Source organism: Camelina sativa, chromosome 13 (genome assembly GCF_000633955.1).
Source record: "Camelina sativa cultivar DH55 chromosome 13, Cs, whole genome shotgun sequence".
NCBI classification, from domain to species: Eukaryota; Viridiplantae; Streptophyta; class Magnoliopsida; order Brassicales; family Brassicaceae; genus Camelina; species Camelina sativa.
Window position 1 is genome coordinate 15,696,813 of NC_025697.1, and position 6,513 is coordinate 15,703,325.

The following is a 6,513-nucleotide window of genomic DNA, read 5'->3' on the forward strand; positions in this document are numbered from 1 at the left end:
TTCATTCAACTATCTATCTTTATTGTGTTTTAGTTTCAAGAATAATACTTGGCTTTGTGACCAAGTTTTCTATCTCTATATAAACTCATGTAATCTCATTTGAGAATAATCAACCAATTTTCCTTTTCATTTTAAGAGTCTATCTCTTTGTTCTTTGTCTAGAACATTTCTTTGTTTCTTGGTGTATAATATCCAAGCAACAGCCTCCTTTTGCTGGACTAGTGTGTCATATCTAGCAGTGATTGGAGTTGAGAATATCAGCAGCCTTCCGCAACTGCTGTGCGACCCCTCAATCCATCAAATCTCCCTTGTTGCACCTTGCACCTTGGCGAGTTTCTATCCTTTTTAGTCCGGCTGAGTGATCCTCGAATTTTGGGCGTATCAAGTGGTATCAGAGCCACTCAACCGGTATTTGTCTGTTCATCTTCTCATCTATCCATCTTTTCATATTTTTCTTTTTTCTTCTATCTTTTCATCTTCTATATTTTTCTTTCTTTCATCTTCTATCTATTCATCTTCTTTAAAAAAAAAAGAAAAAAAAAGAAAAAGAAAAAAAATGTATAATGATCGTTGAGAACGTGAGATCATCAAAGACGGAGGGCTTGGGATTCCAAATCTACAATTTCAAGCACTTATGAGAGAGACACAACAATTGTTGAGGGTTAAGATGAATTTCCTCTACGAGAGGTTGAATGTAGTTGAAGCAGAGGCACAACTGAGACAACCACAAATGTTGCATCATAGAAGAGAAATATATCAACCTAGAGTAGCAAGGGCTGATGATTATTACAGTAGTCAATCATCAAGAGGGAGCCACATGAGACCAAGAAGTGCTAGAGAAGCAAGAAGAAGAGTGGGTGATATCATGGGTATTTTGAAGTTGAAGATTCCTACCTTTCAAGGCAAGAACAACCCATATTCATATCTTGAGTGGGAGAAAATGATTGAGTCAATTTTTAGTTGTCAAATTTATTACGAGATGAAGAAGGTACGAGTTGTAGGCACTAGATTTTGTGATTATGCTATTACTTGGTGGTAAGCAGGAGGAGAAATGGAGAACATCCCATTGAGACTTGGGCAGAATTGAAAGTCTATGTTAAGGAAGCGATTTGTTCTCCACCATCACCATCGTGGTTCAAATCATATTCTAAGGAGAACTTCTAGACCAACTGATGGAATGTCTACTGTCACGCCAAGTTACCAACGAGAAAGGATGTCTCTTGTTTCTAAGGAAGAGCAAGTTGTATTTAATTTGTTACCATCACCAAAGGATCATAAGCAGTTGCTCGTTCAGAAGAATCTGTTGGAAATAACAAATTCACTGAGTGAGCAAACGGAAGCTGAAGAACCAGATCACAAAGAAGTCAACAAACATCAAAGTGAGGAAACCACAAAGGAAGGTCTCACGGAATGGAGTACACTTCTGTCTCAGGGTCAACAATATGGACTCATATATTCTCTTGAAGAAAAGCCACTAGAATCACTTCAATACTCTCCAACCCATGGCCTTACAGTTTCGAGGACGAAACTTTTTCAAGAGGAGGGGTATGATGTGATCATGAGACCATCCAAGACGACCCTTGAGTCTTGCTCACCACGAACGAAGTCAAAGGTGAACTCATCGCTACGCGATTTGGACCTACGAGTATTCAAAGGAGGATTCCGACCAATTCAAAAGGATTCAAGGTATGAACCAAAATGTTCTGGAATCTTGATCCATTCCATAACCACGGAGAATTGGAATCACATTAATATCAGTTTATATGGATATTTCAAGTCAGTGGATCTATCTCAGTCCCAGTTTTGCGTCTGAGCAAAAGACCGTGTTACACAGACCAACTCGGAAACAGTTTCGGTACAAAACCACTTGGAGGATGTTAATGTATATCTTATGTTTCCAACAAGCTCAGAAAGAGAAGATTTGGCCCACGAAATACAAAGATACACTTCATTTGCCAAAGGAAGTCAATCTAGTTCTACACTTGAAGAGCTTTAGGTCCAATTGGTTTAGGACATTTCAGAATTACGTATAGCAACCATGAGCTGTTTCTACTAAGTCCAGGGTGAAGCAAAGATACAAACCATGTTGTTTCTCATCAGCAAGTTGGATCAAAGAGTAAATATCAAAGAAGATTAAGGAAAAACTTAGATCTTATGGCCAAAGAGAGCATGGAAAAAACTATTGGGGATGATACCTATCAAGTCCAGCCCACTTTGAGCCTAATTCAAGTCCAAAAAAGCTCAAAATAGTCACTTTATTTTGTGGTCAAAGAGGGATGGCGAAAATGGAGTTCAACTCACCTTGGGAAGGACACCTTGGAAAGACAAACTTCAAAGAATTGAATCTTCATTCAACTATCTATCTTTATTGTGTTTTAGTTTCAAGAATAATACTTGGCTTTGTGACCAAGTTTTCTATCTACATATAAACTCATGTAATCTCATTTGAGAATAATCAACCAATTTTCCTTTTCATTTTAAGAGTCTATCTCTTTGTTCTTTGTCTAGAACATTTCTTTGTTTCTTGGTGTGTAATATCCAAGCAACAACCTCCTTTTGCTGGACTAGTGTGTCATATCTAGCAGTGATTGGAGTTGGGAATATCAGCAGCCTTCCGCAACTGCTGTGCGACCCCTCAATCCATCAAATCTCCCTTGTTGCACCTTGCACCTTGGCGAGTTTCTATCCTTTTTAGTCCGGCTGAGTGATCCTCGAATTTTGTAAGAATCTATGCATTTGTAAGCACATTATCTTCAAACTTGAAGTCTTGCTTGAGCCATTGTTCTGTACACATCAAAATTTCAACCATATAGTGTGTGAGACAACTTCTATATAGGTTTATTAGTCTTCCACTAGTGCTAAAAGCACTTTCATAAGCAACTGAAGACACCTGCATAGCAAATAAATCCCTAGCCATCTGAGATAAAATAGGATACTTGCCACTATTAACTTTCCACCAAGAGAGTACATCATACTCAATTCCCATCATCAAATCAGAATTCTCAACTTCTTCTCTAAGATAAGTATCCAATTCATTTGTGTTTCTAACTCCAATACTCTTAAGCAGCATATCATACTTATGGTCCACTGGGTTGTAGCCATCAAACTCATCCTCCATCGAGTCAAATACTCGGTCTGCTTGCCTCTCTTGCGTATTCTGATTTGTTGGACTGAGACTGAGAAAGTTCCTCATTTGCTGCTGCGTTGGATCTTGTAGAATACTCTTTATTCATATCACGAAGGATATTCAGAACCGAATCATACAATGTCTTAGCTGTTACACTCTATTCCCCATATAGCTCCTCAAAACACAAATTTGCATACTGCATCTTCTTTCTCGGATCGAAGACACTAACAGTAACTAACATCTTGTTGATGTTATGCAGGCCATCCTAGTACTTGTCGAATTTGTCAAACATCTTCTTTGCATTTACTTTCACTTCATTATCAACATTATGACAAAGCAACTGAAGCTTCACTGCTATGTTAACTATCTCACCAGAACACTTAAATGCATTCATAGTAGTAGAGGCGGATACAACCAATATCGCATAATATTGAAATATATTGAGTAAAAATATTGATCAGAATATATTGAAATTTTGATTTAAAAAAACAGTACCAGTTACAGAGGATACCCATATATCAATTGTCAGTAAGACTATTTGCTTGGTAGTGAGAAACCATTTTTTAAGAGTAGCTTTCCTCTCAATAAACATCTTTACTACATCTCTTCCTGATATCTTTCTTGAATGCGGCTTGTATAGATTTACGTAAATAGAAAAAATCAATTAAAATCATGTATATTAGAGTCATGTATATTAAAACAAGTCACAAAATAAGATAGAAACATCACCTTATTGTAAAAGTATTTAAGTGTCATTCCTTCTACAAACGACTGCACTTACTAAATTTTGTAGTGATGAGTAGGTAGTCTAAAAACAAGACTTAACGTAAGTTATTAAATATGCCGCCACCAAAGTAATTAATGATCAGTATGACAGTATCTCTCACCTTGAACTAAAATTATTTAGCACAATACCTGAATTAGTAATTAAAAAACTAACTAAATTTTAATTAAAGTTTTCTAAAAATAGTTGTATGAAACATATATATCATACAATATACAAACAATTAAGATTAAACAATGGTTAGTATTATTTCTTTATAGACCAGAATAAAAGTTCTTAGTTTATAAATACTAAGATTAGCATTAGACTTAATAATAAATATTTAGAACTAACATATGATTTTATTACCTCATCATTATTGAAAACCTATTTGACAATTTAAATGAAAAATTAGGATAGTAAAACGGGTAACAGAAAAACAAAAACGAAAATGAACCAAATGAAGATATATCTGTTTTAAAAGTTCTAAATATAAAAATTCTAAATATAAAAATTTGTTTACTCTCTCGTGGCATCTTTTGATTATGGTTGTTTTGAGTTTGTAGAATAGCCCTAACTATTGTCGGTGAGTGTTCGTGGTTGGCCACGTTTGGACTTGTATATGGCCGTCTTTTACATTAGTTTAGGAGAGAAAGGAACTTTGATATGCCATATCGTACATTAAAATAAATTCAAGTTTAAATTATGTATATGGCATATATACATTGGATGTTTATGGAAGAGTTAATACCTACGTAAATGTCAACAATTTTTTTAAACTTGAGAAATACTTGAGGATGACGGTGCGATTGACCAACAATTTTGCTACCTAGAAAACGTGCAAACATTACTAGATATATTATGCTTCCCATGTTAGTATCTCTTCATTTATTTATTATTTGACTTTATGTTTTATCGAGCTTTTATATCAACTGAATTAGATTTCGTATTTTTATTCTATTTTACAATGAGACAATGATTTGAGTTTTTAAGAGTAGACTAATTTTGTTAAACTGAATACAGTCGTCGAATAGCTTACTCACTGAATTTTTTAAAATGTATATATTTGTTCCAGAAAAAGTTGACATTAGTTGGAACCAACATTTTCTTTTTGCCTTTGTTGTGGTTGTGGATGCTAATTCAGGTTTTGTCTTAGTTTTTTCTTATTTTGTTTGATCGGTTGAACGTCTAGATCGACATTCAGTGCATGGGTAATGGCTTCAGTGCATGGGTAATGGTATGTGTTGGTCGACAGTGGTGGCGGGTGTTGGTGGATACCAGTTCTCAGGAGACAGCTGACATGTTTCCTATGTGTGTCTGGTTTGAGTATGCTTTTCTTTTTATGCTTTGAAATCTTATTGCTTGTGTGTATAGCCTAGCAGATGAGAATTTCGCCTCACTAAATATTTCTGGAAAGACTTATGAATCTCTTTTGTGTTGCGGTGTAGGTAAAAACAAAGTGTGATCATGGAATCAAGGTTATGAAAAAGAGGATGTTCTAGTGACTCGATTGAGTGATGTCTAGCTTCTGTTAAAATGGATGTTAGGTTGCCGGTCTCATGCTTCTTGACATTGTTAGAGTTTTGTTGGTATTATTTGATAATTGGTTTTCAATTTTGTAGTTTCTAGTGGTTTAATCGCTAAAATTGATTAGTAATTATGGGGTTATTAATTTATTGATTAAAAAAACGGGTCGAGTTATGTCAGTTTATTACTTGAAAACAAAAAGTAAAGCTGAAAACCAATGTAAGTACTTCAGCTGCATAGTTTATATTGTATATAATTGTGGATTACAAGCTTTTTCATCTGTTTGTAGTGATAGCACTTCTTGCATCGTGTATTCATGTCCTTAAGTTTGCATAGCTTATTTTGTTTGTTGTCCCTTAAGGGGTCAAAGTAGCATGTTTTCTTGATGATTGGGATGCCTTTGAGAGATTTTTTGTTATTGCTCCAACAACTATCTACTCTTGTTTTGATTTTTTCACATCCTAGCTTATCCCATATAGATAGATATATTTTTTGTACGAACCTTCAGCAGATGCTCGGGGATGATGTAGGTTGGTGTTTGTGTTGTTGTTGTAGAAGTACTCTTTTATGTCTTGGATGTAGTGTGCTTCGGGATTCCCACTTTGTAGATATTTTTTCATGAATGGTCAGTAGTTGTTTACTGTTGCTAATGGATTCATGGCTATTGGTCTGAGGTTGAGATTCTTGGAACTCTGTCATCTTTAAAGGCGATTGCTAGTTGATGATTCTACTTGTATGCAATGGCGCCAGTCAGATTCAGCTACTATAGATAGTATATCGCCTAAAACATCTTGTGTTAGGTTTTCTACAGGTGATACCTTCTGTTTAGAAGCCATTTTTCTCTTCTTCTATGTTTTTGTATCTGTGTTATGTGGTTGTTGAGTTAAGTTCTTATATACTTGTCAATTTTTTTGCATTTGATTGTGTTAATTAATAGTGAATAGCTAAATTATTGTAATTGAGTTACTAATGAAGTAATTAATAGGAAAAAAATTGATTTATAATCGGAATATGAAAAACTAATGCATTTTGTAGTGTTGAAAATAATTTGTGTTTGTATATTGCTGATTATTACTATTTCTCCAAGCCAAAACTG